The sequence below is a fragment of the Triticum urartu genome, chromosome 5A, assembly GCF_056163025.1.
Source record: "Triticum urartu cultivar PI428250 chromosome 5A, HENAU_Tu73, whole genome shotgun sequence".
In the NCBI taxonomy this organism is placed as follows: domain Eukaryota; kingdom Viridiplantae; phylum Streptophyta; class Magnoliopsida; order Poales; family Poaceae; genus Triticum; species Triticum urartu.
The window spans coordinates 139,469,666-139,489,095 of NC_141877.1; positions in this window are offsets into that span (position 1 = coordinate 139,469,666).

The following is a 19,430-nucleotide window of genomic DNA, read 5'->3' on the forward strand; positions in this document are numbered from 1 at the left end:
ACCTGAAGAACTTGTTGCTCTGCAATCAGGGATCAAGAAACTGAGTGATTAATTTGATCGTCACTATGCTGACTGGCTTGGAGCTAAAGTCAGATTTCTAAAGATAACTGAAAAGTTTACCCCCAATGATGCTGCCCCTACGCAACAAGAAATTCCCCAGGGTGAAGCATCTACTCATCCCACTAAAGAAAATGCCAGCACCGTTGATGATACTCAGGCTGCTGAAGAAAATGCCAGTACCAGGGCTGATGACTGCATTTCAACTGCTGATCAAACTGCCAGGGCAACCACTAGTGTTGTGCCTGAAGAAATTGCTAGGCTAGTTGAAGCTTCAACCACTGTGCCTGAAGAAACTTCTTATACCAGGGCAACTGGGTCAGTTGTGCCTGAAGAAACGGAACCAATTTCCTCTGCTCCTGCTGCACCTGCACCAAGTCGAATTCTTCCTTCTGCATCAGAAGCTAAGAAGGCCAAGGCTGTGGAGTGTGCAGCTGTGAAGAAAAGGAAAGCATCAACTTCATCAAGCTCTTTAGCTCCAAAGAAGATAAAGAAATTGACCAGCACGTTTGAAAATCCTATTGATGATGTTCCAGTCTCAAGCATGCCATCAAAGGAACTCGTTCCTTTTGATGAAGAATACGTGATCCCAAGCGGATCCAACGAAGACATTCCTTCTGCTGCTTCCTTAGAGCAGTTGGATGAAGGAATTGAAGTGGATGCAATCCCTTCAACCCCAATTGTTTCATCGCCCATGCGTCAGTTTACTGCTGAAGAGGCCGGCGTTGAAGAAATGAGTGGACAAGATGAGGATGTGGACATTGGGTGCACAATGCCAGTTCTGAATGATGACTTTTGGGAAAGTCAGCACCCCAATTCTCCGTTGTTCACTCCTCTGCAACAAATTCCTCACTCCTCAGTGACTACTAAAGTTCAAATGGGTTCTGAAGAACCACACCCACTTCGTCCATCCCAGAAGAGATTCCAGCCACTAGCGCTGATGACATTGCTGCTGAAGAATAGAAGTCCCAGGCTGCCACTGAAGAAGAAACTGATATTCCTTAGCCTGCGGAACCTGAGATCGCGATTCCTGAGGTTGTGATGCAATTGACTGATACTCCTCATCCCAATCCAATGGAAACTTTCTCAAAGCAGCAAAAATTCAAGGCTGGTGACTTCTTCCCCGAACATGTTTTCTTCACAAACTACAACCCCTATGACTTTGCTTGCCTTAGAAGGAAGCGCTTCTGGACTGCTAGCCAAGAAAACTTCTATTCTTCGCTGCTTTTCAACAAAGACAGTCTTCGACCATGAGCATATTCCTCACGTGGACATGGAATCACTGCCCTACTTCGCGCCAGTCCTTAGTGTTCTTCATGACGCTAGGCTGCTCAACTTTTGCACGGATATTGTTGATTGGAATGAAAAGCAAATTATTTAGTTCTATGCGACGCTGCACATCTCTGGAGAAGCGGAAGATGTGAACACTTGGGTCTTTGAGTGGATGACAGAGAACACACATTTCAAAGCATCGGCCTCTGAATTACTTCATGCCCTGTCTGTCAGTCCTCCTGTCGGTGTCAAAACCGGCGGATCTCGGGTAGGGGGTCCCGAACTGTGCGTCTAGGCCGGATGGTAACAGGAGGCAAGGGACACGAAGTTTTACCCAGGTTCGGGCCCTGCTGACGGAGGTAAAACCCTACATCCTACTTGATTAATATTGATGATATGGGTAGTACAAGAGTAGATCTACCACGAGATCGGAGAGGCTAAACCCTAGAAGCTAGCCTATGGTATGATTGTTGTTCTATATCTCGTCCTACGGACTAAAACCCTCCGGTTTATATAGACACCGAAGAGGGTTAGTGAGGGAGTCCTGGATTAGGGGTGTTCGGATAGCCGAACTATACCTTCAGCCGGACTCCTGGACTATGAAGATACAAGATTGAAGACTCCGTCCTGTGTCCGGAAGGGACTTTCCTTGGCGTGGAAGGCAAGCTTGGCGATACGGATGTTCAGATCTCCTACCATTGTAACCGACTTTATGTAACCTTAACCCTCTCTAGTGTCTATATAAACCGGAGGGCTTTAGTCTATAGGACAAGATACACATCAACAATCATACCATAGGCTAGCTTCTAGGGTTTAGCCTCTCTGATCTCGTGGTAGATCTACTCTTGTACTACCCATATCATCAATATTAATCAAGCAGGACGTAGGGTTTTACCTCCATCGAGAGGGCCCGAACCTGGGTAAAACTACGTGTCCCCTGCCTCCTGTTACCATCCGGCCTAGACGCACAGTTCGGGACCCCCTACCCGAGATCCGCCGGTTTTGACACCGACATTGGTGCTTTCATTGAGAGTTCCTCTGTGCCGTCGCCGTCAGGCCCGATGGCTCCTACGATCATCAATGGCGATGCAGTCCAGGGTGAGACCTTCCTCCCCGGACAGATATTCGTCTTTGGCGGCTTCGCACTGCGGGCCAATTCACTTGGCCATCTAGAGCAGATCGAAAGCTACGCCCCTGGCCGTCAGGTCAGATTCGGAAGTTTAAACTACACGGCTGACATCCGCGGGGACTTGATCTTCGATGGATTCGAACCACTGCTGAGCGCGCCGCACTGTCACGACGAGCATGATCTTGCTCTGCCACCAAACAGTGCCCTGGAGGCCGCACCCGCATCGGCTCCGACCCTTAGTTCGGAGCCAACCACGCCGATCGAGGATGGGCGGTTGGACGCCCCCTCGGGGGCTGTGATCCCAATGGCGGTTGAGCCGAACACCAGCCCCGTACTCTGCAAGACTCGTGACTCCATGGAGCCGAACTCCTCTCCGGACTCCGAACCCTCCATGCCCCTGCCAATCGAATCCGATTGGGCGCCGATCATGGATTCACTGCCGCAGACATCTTTCAGCACTCGCTTTTCGGTGATATCTTGAAGACACTGAAGTCTCTCTCTTTATCAGGAGAGCCCTGGCCGGACTGTGGTCAGCGAGGTTGGGGTGTGGACGATGAAGAAATTCAAAGCCCACCCACCACCCACTTTGTAGCCACTGTCGACGACCTAACCGACATGCTCGAAGTCGACTTCGAAGACATCGATGGTATGGACGCCGATGAAGGAGACAATGAAGAACCAGCACCTGTAGGGCCCTGGAACGCCACCTCGTCATATGACGTATACACGGTGGACACAGCAAAAGATGACGACGAGGAACGGAAGGACGCACCGAAGGCTTGTTCCCTCAAAAAGCAGTCAAAACGGCGACGCAAGTGCCGCCCCAAATCCCGCCTCGACAGAAATAGCAATCACACAGACCCAGCGCTGGAGCAGGGCGAACCGCTGCCAGACAACGGCAATCCAGATGTTCAAACCGAACAAACAAATCCTATCAAGGATAATGGCCCGGACGACATAACGCCGGATAGGCACCCGGAGCATCAGAATGCCCGCAAAAGGCTCGTTGCCACCGCGAGGAGCCTTAAAAAGCAGAAGCGAAGGCTCAAGGCCGCGCAAAACACACTCCAATTTAGATGGAGTAAAATACTCAATACGGCAGCAATGTACGGCGACGATCGCCCCTCAAAGAGCTACCCAAAGCGGAAGCTACTACCCGAATTCGATGAGGAGGCCTCCGACCCCCCACAACCAAATATCAAAGCAGCCACCCGGTCGGATAGACGACCCCTCTATCAACACAGAACAGCATACAATGTCGCTCACAATACAACACGCGACCCACGCGAGGGCTCGCACCCAAAGGATGGCGCACCAAGATCCATTTATGGACCACGCAGGCGCGCCCCAGCATACAATGCAACGCAACAAACGTCTGAACAACGTGTCACACCCGGCTACAGGGGTGCCGCACATCCCCTGTGTTTCACCGATGAGGTGCTAGACCATGAATTTCCAGAGGGATTCAAGCCCGTAAACATAGAGGCATACGACGGAACAACAGACCCGGGGGTCTGGATTGAGGACTACATCCTTCATATCCATATGGCTTGAGGAGATGATCTCCACGCCATCAAGTACTTACCCCTCAAGCTCAAAGGGCCAGCTCGTCACTGGCTCAAAGGCCTCCCCAAAAGCTCCATTGGAAGTTGGGAAGAGCTCAAAGACGCCTTTCGGGCAAATTTTCAAGGGACTTATGTCCGACCTCTGGATGCGGATGATCTGAGTCATATAATTCAGCAGCCCGGAGAGTCAGCCCAAAAGCTTTGGAATAGGTTTCTTACTAAAAAAGAACCAGATTGTCGACTGTCCGAACGCCGAAGCCTTAGCGGCTTTCAAGCATAGCGTCCGTGACGAATGGCTCGCCAGACACCTCGGCCAAAATAAGCCGAGAACAATGGCCGCATTAACAACCCTCATGACCCGCTTTTGCACGGGTGAGGACAGCTGGCTAGCCAGATGCAGCACCAGCGATCCCAACACACCTGAAGTTAGAGATGGAAATGGGAAACCACGGCGCAACAGCAATAACAAACGCCGGAATAAAGAAGACAGCACGAAGGGCACGGCAGTAAACGCTGGATTCAAAGTCTCTCGGCCAGGTCAAAAGCCGCCCCCTAAAGGCACCAGGGACGAACTGTCCAACCTCAACAAAATTCTGGACCAAGTATGTCAGATCCATAGTACCCCTGCCAAACCTGCTAATCATACCCATAGAGAATGTTGGGTCTTTAAGCAGTCCGGCAAACTCAACGCCGTACACAAGGGGGAGGATACACCAAGTGAAGACGAGATGAGCCTCCCAAGCAAGACACTGGGGAACAAAAGAAATTCCCACCAGAAGTCAAAACAGTAAATGTACTACACATGATCAAGGGAAAAAACAATGCGGCACCCCCGGGAAAATATACCCAAGTGCCTGTCACCGCGAAATCCTGCCAATGGTCGTCTCAACCGATCATTTTCGACCATCGCGATTACTCAGCAAGTATCCGACACGCAGGATGGGCTGCCCTGGTATTAGACCCAGTAATTGGCGGATATCACTTCACAAGAGTCTTGATGGACGGCGGCAGCAGCGTAAACCTAATATACCAGGATACAATCCGCGGGATGGGGTTAGACCCAACACAAATTTGCCATAGCAATACTACCTTTAAAGGAGTAACGCCAAGCCCAGGGGCTCGTTGTACGGGCTCCCTCCTACTACAAGTTATATTCGGCTCCCCCAATAACTTCCGTAGCGAGCATTTAACCTTCCACATCGCTCCGTTTCAAAGTGGCTATCAAGCACTGCTCGGGCGCGAAGCTTTCGCTCGCTTTAATGCAATACCACACTACGCCTCCCTCACACTCAAGATGCCCGGTCCACGCGGCATCATTTCAGTGCACGGAAATATCAAGCGATCTCTGTGTGCCGAAGAGAGTGAGGCTGCCTTGGCAGCCACACACTAAAGGCGCCCGGACTAGCCAAAGCGCCCCATAGGTCGTCAAGACCTCAGACACAACTAATCGAGTCCGGTGCCGCTACTTATACCGAATAAATGGTCACACCCCTATTCATCAATACAAGGGGCTCAACGCACGTAGACATGTGGCCATTCCTCCTCATCTTGAATTATGCATAGTTTCTTTAACTATCTTTTTGCATGGCAACCTTTTTCACCTAAATTCCTCCCTTTTACAGACGATCATCGTGCCACACCCGTCCAGGATACAGCACAACGGAGACACAGGCGCAGACGTGCAGCAGGGACCCACTCCAAGGATTCTTTTTAGATTAAGACCCTGCGTAAACCTTTTTTACTGTCTCTTGTTGATACATATCCACCGTTGAGAAGGATGCTGACGTCTTGGCATGTGGCCACGCCAGACCAATGCACGTACCTGGACATAAGGGGCTTCTTACGAAGGCCATTATTTAGGCCTGGTTTATACCACAAAGACCGAATACCTTAGGGAGTGTTCAGCGTCGTGAGTTTGGCCCTATATGCATCAGCTCCGAATCAATGTCTTTGGTCAAATATTGGGTTTGCCCGGCTCCTGTGTTTTGGTGCCTTATGTTCCGCTTTACCGGCTAAGGTAGCACCAGGAGAACTACTACAATTATGCCCTGGTTCATCCGGACGAGCACCTCAATAGAGAAAGCCAAAAACTGACTGTCATGATCTAGCGTGAGACTGGTCAACCACTCGATGACCCATGGGAATGTTAGAATTCCTCCGCCTTAACGAAGGGCCCCTTTCCGGACGCACCCCGGGATCGGGAGAGTGCGGAGCCACCAGGGGCTATCTAGTAGCCCCACTGTCAAACTCCTATCGCTAAGTGAAAGTGTTAAAGAATTATAGTCTGGTTGCCTTGCTTGCTCCGCTATCACCTCCTTAATAGGACCAAGACATTGGGTTAAGTGCGAACGCGTGTTTCTGCGAACACCTCCGCATTATATGCGTGGGGATTGAAGCCGATGACTGCAATCTTTCAGGTTATACACATGTATACATAAACGGCCGCCCAGGAGGCATCAAATTACTTTTAGGCAAAAGTATAAAAGTAGCCTTATAAAAATTTATAAAAGAATTTCGCTTACAATGAGATTACATTTCACTCAAACATAATATTTTTTGAGCACTGGGTCTCTATCAAACGAGCACCCTCAAGAACTTCCTCAAAGTAGTGCTCAGCAGCCCTTCGACCTATGGCCGAATCCTGCGCTGCAACAGTGGTAGCATCCATCTCTGCCCAGTATGCTTTAGCATGGGCAAAGGCCATTCGTGCGCCTTCTATGCATGCCGACCTCTTCATCGCATTTATGCGCGGCACCACGTCCAGGACCTGCTGCACCAAGCTGAAATAGCTGCTCGGTTTTGACCTTCCCGGCCAAAGCTGATCCACAACAGACCTCATGGAGAGTCCGAACAACCTATTTAGTTCGGCCCATTCGGCTAATTGGTCCGTCAATGAAAGCGGACGCTCGGGAGAAAGGAATTGTTTCCAAAACAGCTGGTCTACTTCACGGTCCGTCTGACTCTGGAAGTACTTGGCCGCATCGGCAGCGCTCACCGCCAAATCCATATACGCATCCTCCGAACTCCACAGCCGATCTAGAGGGGAATACCGTGGATCTCCAAACTTCCTCTGCAGCATAAAGGATTTCCTGGCTACAATATCCCCGGCTTCCCGCAGCTCCTCCTTCTTTGCCCTCATAGCAGAGCGGAGGTCTTTTCCCATTGCAGCAGCCTTCTCAAGGTCTGATGCCTTCGCCTGGTTTTCCTTTTCAAGATCCCGGCAACAGTCGACGGCGGCTTTTAATTCTACGGCCATATTGGCCATCTTATCCCGGCTCTCACCATGCACGGCCTTCTCGGCTCGCAACTCTTCGGCCACCTTCAAAGCAGCTGCATTACCCAATCTCGCTTGTTCCTTGGCTCGGGCAAGTTCCGCCCGCAAGGCTTCAACAGTGGCAGCTCCATCTGCAGTCATAACATGTTAAATATACTGGCTTCTTGCTGCTCTTACTATGCGGCGTTTACCAGATAATAACACCTACCCTGCGCCTCGTCAAGCCTTTTGTTAACAAGCTCGATGTCGGCGTCTGCCGCATCCAACTGCCGTTTTAAATGGGCAAACTCGCTAGTCCGGCTAGCCACCAGAGCTTCCATCACCTGCTCATAAAGGCAGTATGGTTACTACCTGGGATTATGATCCTCTGATCATCATCGTTCCCAACGACAACCAGAGTCTCAGGGGCTACTATCTACACAGGGCACACTTAGCATGTGCAGGATTACCATACATTATCTTACGTACCTCAAAACCTGTAAGTAGACTCATAAAAGCTTTATGAAATCCGCTTTCGGCGGACGAGATTCTCTCCATCACCGTATTCATCAGCACACGGTGTTCATCTGAGATGGCCGCTCGCCCCACCAACTCCCTCAGAACATCCGACCGTACACTAGACGGTGCCGGACTCGTTTGCCTGCTCTCTTCGGGAGCCGGACACGGAAAGCTTCGGGGGTCGACGGAATTATCTTCTGGCCTCGCCGGACCCAGAGAGGCCCTCCGCGACGACACTTCAGGGTCGCCCGCTTCCAGAGCGGAGGAGTCCGGAGGAGGCGTTTCGCTCTCCATCATCTCCGGAAGAAGATCCCCCGAAGACGAGCTCATCTGAGAGGGGCTAAGGCCCAAACTGCAAAGATATATGTAGTGGTTATTTTCTGAGAAGGAAAGACGGCATATCTGTACTATTAAAGTACTTTGGGTCACTTACGACTCGTGGGAGAATTGATCCCCCCCCCCCGGACTTTGTGCAGTAGCCGCACCCCCCGGGGTAGGATCCTCTGTGGGAGACTTCTTCTCCCGTTTGGAAGCTTCAACTTCCGAATCCCTAGACGCAATCCTTTTCCTCTTCTGATCATGTTCCTTCATGGAGACGCTCGCTCCCTCGGCTAGAGAGGCCAGCGTTGGGGGCCCGCGACCTCCCGCATTTTCCTTTAAGGGCTCCGGGCAAGGTGCGGTCTAGAGCATCTTTTCCAATATCGGATTTTCCAAACCCTCAGGGAGGGGGGCCGAGCACCGAATCAACTTCGCCTTCGTTAGCCAATCCTGGTCAAAAAGCAAACTCTCAGAAATAACTTCGCATCAAGGGAGAGGTAGCAAGCTCGGTCGGAAGATGCCTTACCTGTTCGGTGGCGCGGTTGCTACTCAGGAATGCGTCCTCGGTGATTTCCGGACACTCCACTTGAGGTCCGAAGAATGACTTGTACATCTCCTCGTGCATCAGGCCAAGGAAATTTTGAATGGCGCACGGTCCCTCGGGATTGAACTCCCACAAGCCAAGAGGCTGGCGTTTGCAAGGCTGGACTTGACGAACCAGCATAACTTGTGTTACCACAACCAAATTGAGATCTCCATCAAAGAGATCTTGAATGCGGCTTTGCAGTATAGGCACGTCCTTGGCCGGACCCCAACTCATCCCTCCGCTAATCCATGACATCAGCTGTGGTGGAGGGCCCGGGCGGAAGACAGGGGCGGCCGCCCACTTGGCACTTCTAGGAGCCGTGATGTAGAACCACTCCTGTTGCCACAATTCAGACACCTCTGGAATGGAACCTTTGGGCCATGCAGCTCCCGTCATCTTGCGTATTGAGGCACCTCCACACTCCGCATGTTGCCCCTCGATCATCTTTGGTTTTACTTCAAAGGTCTTGAGCCATAGGCCAAAGTGAGGGGTAACCCGGAGGAAGGCCTCGCACACAACAATAAATGTCGTGATATGAAGAAAGGAGTCCGGAGCTAGATCATGGAAATCTAGCCCGTAGTAAAACATCAAGCCCCTGACAAAAGGATCCAATGCAAGGCCTACACCTCGGAGGAAGTGGGAGACGAACACGACGCTCTCATTGGGTTCGGGGGAGGGGACGGCCTGCCCCCGGGGAGGCAGCCGATGCAGAATCTCGGCGGTCAGATATCTGGCCTCCCTCAACTTTTTGACGTCTTCTTCCGTGATGGAAGACGGCACCCATCGGCCTTGAAGGCTAGATCCGTACATGACTGAAGGTTCGGAGCACCTGACCTAAACTTTGGGCGTTTGAGCTTGAGGTGGGGGAAGGATTTGATTGAGCACGGGAGGGAAAAATAAAAGGCCTCGTCCCTTTATAAAGAGGGTGGATATCGAGCATCCTCTCCGTGTCCGTTTGGACTTGCCTATGATCTAGGAGTCCTGGAAGCGGTTGGGTTACCCACACCCGTATTGATGAGAATCCTGAAATAAGGGGACACGATCTTTGCTTTGACAAGACATGCCAAGGAAACCGCCTCGCATGACGCGCTGAGGTGGGATAATTAAACGACTCGGATAAAGGCTTGGCCGTGGTGTGTCGCACCACGGAATACGTCAACAGATTAGATTTGTGTAAATATTATTATTCTCTCTATGGCAATATGTGGAAAACTTATTTTGCAGAGCCGGATACTATCTTTCTGTTTAAAATCTTCTATGAAGTACTTGGAGGAGGAACCCGCCTTGCAATGCCGAAGACAATTTGCGCGCCGGACCCGTCGTCATTGAAGCCTAGTTCAGGGGCTACTGAGGGAGTCCTGGATTAGGGGGTGTTCGGATAGCCGAACTATAACTTCAGCCGGACTCCTGGACTATGAACATACAAGATTGAAGACTCCGTCCCGTGTCCGGAAGGGACTTTCCTTGGCATGGAAGGCAAGCTTGGCGATACGGATGTTCAGATCTCCTACCATTGTAACCGACTTTATGTAACCCTAACCCTCTCCGGTGTCTATATAAACCGGAGGGTTTTAGTCTGTAGGACAAGATACACATCAACAATCATATCATAGGCTAGCTTCTAGGGTTTAGCCTCTCTGATCTCGTGGTAGATCTACTCTTGTACTACCCATATCATCAATATTAATCAAGCAGGACATAGGGTTTTACCTCCATCGAGAGGGCCCGAACCTGGGTAAAACTTCGTGTCCCCTGCCTCCTGTTACCATCCGGCCTAGATGCAGAGTTCGGGACCCCCTACCCGAGATCCGCCGGTTTTGACACCGACAGTTAGGGTTACACAAAGTCGGTTACAATGGTAGGAGATCTACATATCCGTATCACCAAGATTTCCTTCCACGCCAAGGAAAGTCCCTTCCGGACACGGGACGAAGTCTTCAATCTTGTATCTTCATAGTCCAAGAGTCTGGCTGAAGGTATAGTCCGGCCATCCGGACACCCCCTAATCCAGGACTCCCTCAGTAGCCCCTGAACCAGGCTTCAATGACGACGAGTCCGGCGCGTAGATTGTCTTTGGCATTGCAAGGCGGGTTCCTCCTCCAAGTACTTCATAGAAGATTTTGAACACAAAGATAGTGTCCGGCTCTGCAAAATAAGTTTCCACATATTGCCGTAGAGAGAATAATATTTACACAAATCTAATCTGCTGACGTATTCCGTAGTGTGATATCGCACCACGGCCAAGCCTTTATTCGAATCGTTTTATTGTCCCACCTCAGCGTGTCATGCGAGGCGGTTTCCTTGGCACGTCTTGTTAAAGCAGAGATCGTGTCCCCTTATTCCGGGATTCTCATCAATACGGGCATGGGTAACCCAACCGCGCCATTGATTATGGCGCTTAGAGATAAAGCGAATTTTACCAGGCTGGTGGGGACACGTAGTTGCGTCCACCCATATAAGGGGATAAGGATCCACCTTTTCGCCTACGCCTTCTTCCTCCTTTGCCTATCCATTTTCGCACACTCGAGCTCCAGCGCCCAAGTCCGCACTCCCCACCTAAACCTTCTCCAGCCATATCCGGAGCGGGAGGCAAGTAGATGGTCTCCTCCGTCACGGAGGGACACATCAAAAAACTGAGGAAGGTCGGATACTTGTCTAACGACATCGCGTACCGGCTTCCCAAAGAGGGGCAGCTCCTCCCCACCCCAAGGCCCCATGAGAGGGTAGTGTTCCTGTAACGCCCTCGATGCGGCTATATCTCCCACGTGTCGAAGCACGACTTAGAGGCATAACCGCATTGAAAGCAATGTCGCAAGTGAGGTAATCTTCACACAACCCATGTAATACATAAGGGAAAAAGATACATAGTTGGCTTACAATCGCCACTTCACACAATTACATGAATAAAGCATTACATCAACCAGATACAATCAAGGTCTGACTACGGAACCAAAATAAAAGAAGAACCCCAAATGTGACATGGTTCCTGATCGATCCCAACTGGGCTCCACTACTGATCAACTAGAACGAAACAACACAAAGGACAAGATCTTCATCGAGCTCCTCCTTGAGCTTGGTTGCGTCACCTACTCGGTAACATCGGCACCTGCAAACTAGTTTTGAAAGTATCTGTGAGTCACGGGGACTCAGCAATCTCACACCCTCGCGATCAAGACTATTTAAGCTTATGGGTAAGGTAAAAGGTATGAGGTGGAGCTGCAGCAAGCGACTAGCATATGTGGTGGCTAACATACGCAAATGAGAGCGAGAAGAGAAGGCAAAGCACGATCGAGAAACTATGATCAAGAAGTGATCCTAGAACAACCTACGCCAAACATAACTTCCACACGGTGTTCACTTCCCGGACTCCGCAGGAAAGAGACCATCACGGTTACACACGCGGTTTATGTATTTTAATTAAGGTCAACTTCAGGTTTTCTACAACCGGACATTAACAAATTCCCATCTGCCCATAACCGCGGGCACGACTTTCGAAAGTTCAATCCCTGCAGGGGGGTCCCAACTTAGCCCATGACAAGCTCTCACGGTCAACGAAGGAATAGACCTTCTCCCGAGACATTCCAATCAGGCTCGATATCCCGGTTCTACAAGACACTTCGACAAGTTAAAACAAATCCAGCAACACCACCCGAATGTGCCAACAAATCCCGATAGGAGCTGCACATATCTCTTTCTCAGGGCACACTCAGATTTTCCTAGGTACGGGTAGGCCAGCCCAGAGTTGCCCCTGGTGGCCACCGGCAGCTGACAGGTGGACCAACACTCAGAGGAGCACTGGCCCGGGGGGTTAAAATAATGATGACCCTTGAGTCCACGAAACCCAAGGGAAAAAGAGGCTAGGTGGCACATGGTAAAACCAAGGTTGGGCATTGCTGGAAAAGCTTTATTCAAGGCGAACTATCAAGGGGTTCCCATTATAACCCAACCGCGTAAGGAACGCAAAATCCAGGAACATAACATCGATATGACGGAAACTAGGGCGGCAAGAGTGGAACAAAACACTAGGAAAAAGGCCGAGCCTTCCACCCTTTACCAAGTATATAGATGCATTAATTAAATAAGAGATATTGTGATATCCCAACAAATAAGCAATGTTCCAACAAGGAACGATCTCCACGTTCCAACAAAGAACAAACTTCAATCTTCACCTGCAACTAACAACGCTATAAGAGGGGCTGAGCAAAGCGGTAACATAGCCAAACAACGGTTTGCTAGGACAAGGTGGGTTAGAGGCTTGGTTCAACAATATGGGTGGCATGATAAGCAAGTGGTAGGTATTGCAGCATAGGCATAGCAAAAGAGCGAGCATCTAGCAAGCAAAGATAGAAGTGATTTCGAGGGTATGGTCATCTTGCCTGAAATCCCGCAAGGAAGAAGAACGAGTCCATGAAGAAGACAAACGGATGTAGTCGAACAGGTCCTCACAAACGCGACGTTACCGGAACCAACCCGAAGGAGAAAACACCGGAAAGGAAGCACACAACATAGTAAACAAACCACACATGAACATAGTATGATATGCGAGATGCGGTATGCGATGCATATGCATGATTTGACAAGGAATGCATGAACCTGGCCTCAACATGGAAATCCAAGTGTTCCACTTGAAATATGAGATGAAATCGCTTGAAAACAATATAAAGAGCGCCGGAATCGGAGTCACGGTTTGGAAATGGCAAGCGATTCAAATATGGCACCGTTCTGCGATTTACAGCAAGTAGCCATCTAAATGCAACAAGATGAACATGCTACAGCACCCGAACATGGCATCAAAATACATAGCAGGAACACATTCATGATGCTTAACAAAATTGTAGCACTGAGCGACGGCCAATTCATCCATTAACAGGTTCAAACAAGCATGGCAAAAATGCATTTGGTAAACAGATTTCAGACTTAGTGAAATTAACACTTGTCTGGAATTTCAGATCAGATAGCACTCTTTGGAGCAACAAAACTATATGCTACAGGACCTGAACATGGCAAAGTAAAGCATGGCATGGAGCTACTCAAAGAGCTTAACAAAAGTCCCTTAGTGACCTTGAGCCAAAAGGGATCAAAAAATACATTTGCAAGCATGTGAACATGGCAAAAACATAATCAGTTCTCAGACTTAGTGAAAACTGGAGCATGCTGAAAACAGATATCAAGTAGGGATGTTTACGAGCTCGATGCACTCACTACAGAGCATGTCATGATAATCTATGCATACACCCATCAAGAATACACAAAATACAAGCTAGACATGGCAAGGACAAAATCATAGCATGCACGGATCAACTACAACATCATCAGCAAAATCGCTAACAAGTAGACAATCTGCCCAGATTCACGAAATGACAAAAGTAGAGCTCGATTGACTCAAGCTAGGTTGCCCCATAATTGAAAACAAAGACATGGATGGATAGAGCACTACAAGATTAACAAATCATCCTTACTGATCATCCTCAAAAGAGGCACGGATCACTAGGAAACAACATGAACATATGGCATCATGAGATAAACAGACCAAGGACTTGGTGGAAATGCTAAGTCCCTGAAATCAGCACTAACAAGTGCACCACTTTGCAAGCTTGTGCTAGACACCACACACATCAAAAAAATACATGGGTTGCACCTCTGGAAAGATGGCAAAACCCTTAACAAAACATATGTACAGCTCATGGGCATATCATGCACACAATAATCATGGCAAAAATGACAAATATCTAAATGGAGCAGCAGATCTGACAATTATCTCAAGTAGCACTCTTCTAACAGAATTTCGGGCATCAAGATGAACTCAAATGAAAATGATGCAATGAGATGAAATGATGTGCTCTCTGAGGCGAACATTTTGATATGCTATATGCATGAATCGGAGCTACGGATGCAAAGTTACGATGCGATGAACAGGAGCAAATAATTAGGGTTTTGGGGGTAGAAAGTCAACCCTAGAGAATTTGGATCCAGATCTGCACGTGGTTCGAGGCCGATGGGAGCCTCTCACCAGAGACGAGGAAGGAGAGGGCAGGGGCGACTCCGGGGAGGTCACAGGCGGCGGACCCGGCCGGAGTTGAGGGCCGGCGAGGCCGGAGGCGGCGAGGGAGGCGCACCGGCAAGGAGCTCCGCGGCGGCGCCGACCGGAGTTGATGAAGAAGCGACGGCGGGGCGCGCGGATCCGGGCCACTCCGGTGGCCGGCGACGGGCGCTAGGCGGCGATCCGGCGATGGCGGTGGCGGCGCTGGGCGGCGCCGGCGATGGAGAAGGGCGGCGCGGGGCGGCAGTCGCGGGATCGGGCGGCGGCGGAGATGGGCCCCGTGGGCTCGCCCCGGGCCTGGGCGGGCCGCGCGGCTGGGAGGCGCGGGGAGGCCAGGATGGTGCCAAGTGGCGCCGCGGGAGTGGTGGAGGGCGCCGGCGGCGCTGAGGTGGCGGCGGAGGATTGGTCGGGCGACGTGGCGGCGGCCAGCGGACATGTCCGAGTGGGGAAAAATTGTCTGGTGCGCGCGGAGGAGGAGGGGTTCGGGTTCATCCGCGAAAAATTCAGGGAGGCACACATATATATAGGTAGAGGGAGCTAGGAGAGTCCAAATGAGGTGCGGTTTTCGGCCACGCGATCGTGATCGAACGACCGAGATGATGGAAGGGGTTTAGGTGGGTTTTGGGCCAAATTGGAAGGGTGTTGGGCTGCAACACACACGAGGCTTTTTCAGTCCCTCGGTTAACCGTTGGAGTATCAAACGAAGTCCAAATGATACAAAACTTGACAGGCGGTCTACCGGTAGTAAACCAAGGCCGCTTGGCAAGTCTCGGTCCAATCTGGAAATGTTTAATCCCCACACACGAAATAAAGGTAGAAATGACCACCGGAGGAGAACGGAGCGCCGGATTGCAAAACGGACAACGGTGAAAATGCTTGAATGCATGAGATGAACACGTATGCAAATGAAATGCACATGAGGACATGATATGCAATGCATGACACGCAAGCAATGACAAGGCAACAACAACAAATAAGCGGAGGACACCTGGCACATCGGTATCGGGGCGTTACAGTTCCTTCCCCAATTCCTCCGCGGACTTGGCTTCCCTATCCACCCATTCGTCCGGGGACTCATGTTCTACTACAGCCTGTATTTCCATGATCTGGCCCCGAACTTCATCCTCAACATCTCGGCGTTTATCATCGTGTGCCAGGCTGTCCTCTGCATCCTCCCCCATTTCGACCTATGGCTCAAGACTTTCAATGTCAAGCCGAAGGTGGTGCGCGGCAACCAGGCAGAGTGCGGAGGTGCCATGGTGGGCAAGATGCCCAACGTCTTATGGCTCGAGGGATCCTATGTGGAGACCCTGAAGGGGTGGCAATCGGGTTGGTTTTACATCACCGAGCCGCGCGACCCTGAGTGGGTCGCAGCCCCCGAGTTCCGGTCCGGACCCCCAACGCGACTCATGTCCTGGAAAGAGACGGGCCTGTCGTGGGGCAGCAAAGGAGAGGTGACTGGACTGCAAACATGCATCCAAACACTGGTGGACAAGCAGCTCAAGCTTGTCAACGTAGTCGAGGTTATGCTCATCTGCCGGATCCTCCCGTGTCAACAACGGGCCTTCAATCTGTGGGAGTTCAACCCGGCGCAGCACCGAACTCTGAGTAGGCTCTTCGACACGACGTACGAAGATACCTAGAAGGTGCTTTTCAAGGGCGCCGAGGCTCCCGCATCCGCTACCGAGGATCGCGGATTCAGCGCGCAGCGTCACGCTAGCGCAGTAAGTTATTTGTACCTTTTACAGGGTATTAGTTTTTCATAGTTTAACTCTATGCGGGATCTAAGCTCCCTTACCTTTGACAGGTTTGGCAGGCGAAGTCTGGACAGATTGACTGTCCGGCTCCTTTGCCCGAAGACCCAGCCGATGCCCTCTTAGCGAAGGTGCTGGTTCCGGCACCCCATGTGGTGCCGGAGAAGAAGGCCACAAAGAAGGCCACGGGGACTTGAAAAAGTGCCCGGCGCCAGGAGGTGTCGGGTTCATCATCCGACGGCTCCAAGGTGCATTCCTCCCGTGAAGACGAGGAGGAGGAAGAAGAGGTCTATCCCCCTCCAGCGGGAGGAGAGAAGAAAAGGAAGGCCGCCCTCACTGGGGAGGCCTAAAGGTCCAAGAAGGGGAAAACCCTTCTTCCGGACTACTCCACCGACGCCGACGACGACGGAGAGGAGTGGCCGCTCAGGGCCAAGCCCCTGGCGAAATCGTAAGTATCCGGATACCAGAGTAATTCATAGTATTCCTTTATTGCAAAGCTTTCCCTTACGTCGAATATGATTATGCAGCCCACCCAAAGACCGGCTCGACGCGACGTCGAGCGGTTCACTGGTGTGAATTCGCTTCCGACGGCTACCTCCCCCCGCCCTACGGACGACGCCGAAGTGTTGTCCCAATAGGTTCCAAGCCAGGAGGAGGTGGTCCTGGAGGCACCGCAAGGCGACCTCCCGGACTCCAGGAGTAAAGGGGATAAAAACCCCCAGGGCTCCAAGTCCGGCCCTAGGCCGGACACCGCCCCGGAACCTTCAAACATTCCAGAGTCCGGCGGGGGACCTCCTTCCAAGAGGAGCAAGCCCACCGTGTCGGTGACCCCTGTCCAATCGGAGGCGCCGGACAATCTGTTGGAGGTGCTCAAAGGCGCCTCCATCGACGAGGAGCACCGCACCACTATGAGTGCGGTGGTCCAGAAGGTTCAATCCGCCAAGAGCGGACTGAGTAAAGCTTGTACTAGCCTTTTAACAGGCTTTGAGGTAAGTAAAGAATGTGTAAACAATATTACCGCATAGACAGTAGCCCCTGATGCTCTGTTTGGCGTTCGGGAAGAAAAGCCGAATAGAGGATCAAATAAAATTCGTAGGAGTCTAACAAAAAGGAGTCAATATGTGTATGCAGGCTTCTCTGCTAGCGTCCGCCGCACTGACTGCGGAAGTGGACACGCTAAAGCAGAACCTCGAGCAGTCCGAGCAAGAGCTCGGGCGTGCCAAGAAGCAGCTCGAGGACAAGGAAGGTAAGAAATACCTTGTTTAAATATATATATATAAAGTGCAATTGCAAAAAAAAATGACAGGATTATCATGGCTATTGTCGGGGCCACGTCTGAGGTGGTGACCCTTAAGCAAGCGCTGGTCGAGGCCGAGAAGAGGGCAGCCACGGAGCGCACCGAGCGGGAGAAGTATGAGGCCCAGGTTGGCAAAGGTGCGGCAAGAGCTCCAGGCTCTCATGAAAAAACATGAGAATTTGGAGCTTGACTCAAAGATGCGAGCGTCCGAGCTCGCGATGGCTATTGAAAATGCCAAGTCTGCCAAGGCCGAATCCCAGAAGACCCTCCAGGAGTTCGATGCGGTGAAAAAGATAGCGGCGGGTAAGGCATTTTTTATGCAAAGCAAACACATAAACGTGAGTTACTTGTTACTTACCCGAATCTGGAGCTCTCCAGGGGCATTCGCAGATCTTCCCCGTAGCGTGTCCGATGCCGCTGCATTCTATTGAGCTGAGGAGGGCAGCTCGACAGAGAAGGTGTTCTGGTCTCAGTATGCTGAGGCCGGACACCCCATGCCCCTGAGCGACCAGCTGAAGCAACTGGTCGAGCTCCACAAGGCGGCCGAACAGGCCATGAAAGGCCTCATAGTTCGGCTGTGGCCTGGAGAAGCTCTGCCTGGGAGCTATTTCGGGCTGGTGCGGTGGCTGGTGGGGGCCTGTCCAAGGCTCGAAGTCATCAAGCGCTCCGTCTGCATTGAAGGTGCCCGTAGGGCCCTTGCCCGTGCTAAGGTGCACTGGGGCAAGCTGGATGCTGAGAAGCTTGTGAAGGACGGGCCACCGCCGGGGAACGAGCATCGCAAGCCCGAGAATTATTATAAGGATGTTCTGAAGGGTGCGTGCCTTATGGCGGATGAATGTTCCAGGGATGTAATTTTTGAGTAAAACTCGCTCGTTTTGTCCTGTGCGCTGAAAACTTGTTCATATGCGCTAAGCAATGCTGTTGGAATTTAAAATATTTCCTTCTGTGCGGCTGTTTATCAATTCTGAGAGATGGCGAGTCATCGGCTTCTGCCCCCGTGCCGCTAGTGCTGGGGTGTTCAGGCATAAACCTGAGCGCTCTTTTTCCCATGTTTGGGTCCTTCGAGGGAGGTGCTCAGCACAACGTACAAGGCAATCGGACTATAATGCGTGAACACTCTCACTTAGCCATAGAATTCTATTATTTTAAATTTCGGGGAAGCCCCTGGTATTCGGAAGACCGAGTTCGGGGCACTATCCACGCCTTGGCCGGACAGAGCCGACTCCTCGCTTTAAGCGGCGTAAGTCTTTAGAGACTCGAAAAAACCTCTCGAACAGCGACCAGCTCTCGCTTCATCATGACAGTCAGTTTTAGCGTTCTCTACTGAGGTGCTCGACCCAGCTCAACTGGGGCACAATCGCAGTAGTTCTTCTAGTGCTACCTTAGCCGACACAGCGGAATTTAAGGCACCAAAACATAGGAGCCAGGCAAACCCAACTATTGACCCAAGACATGATTCGGAGCCGATGCATATAATGCTATAAGTTCGGGGTGCCGCACTTGTTAAAGTGTTCGGACTTCTCACACCATATTGAGGGGTACTAAAGCCCCTGGCGTATTTTGGCCGTACCAAAGTGTACGGGTGCAACATGTTGTTAAGGAACATATATTTGTAAAAAAAGTAATGCAAAAATAGACAG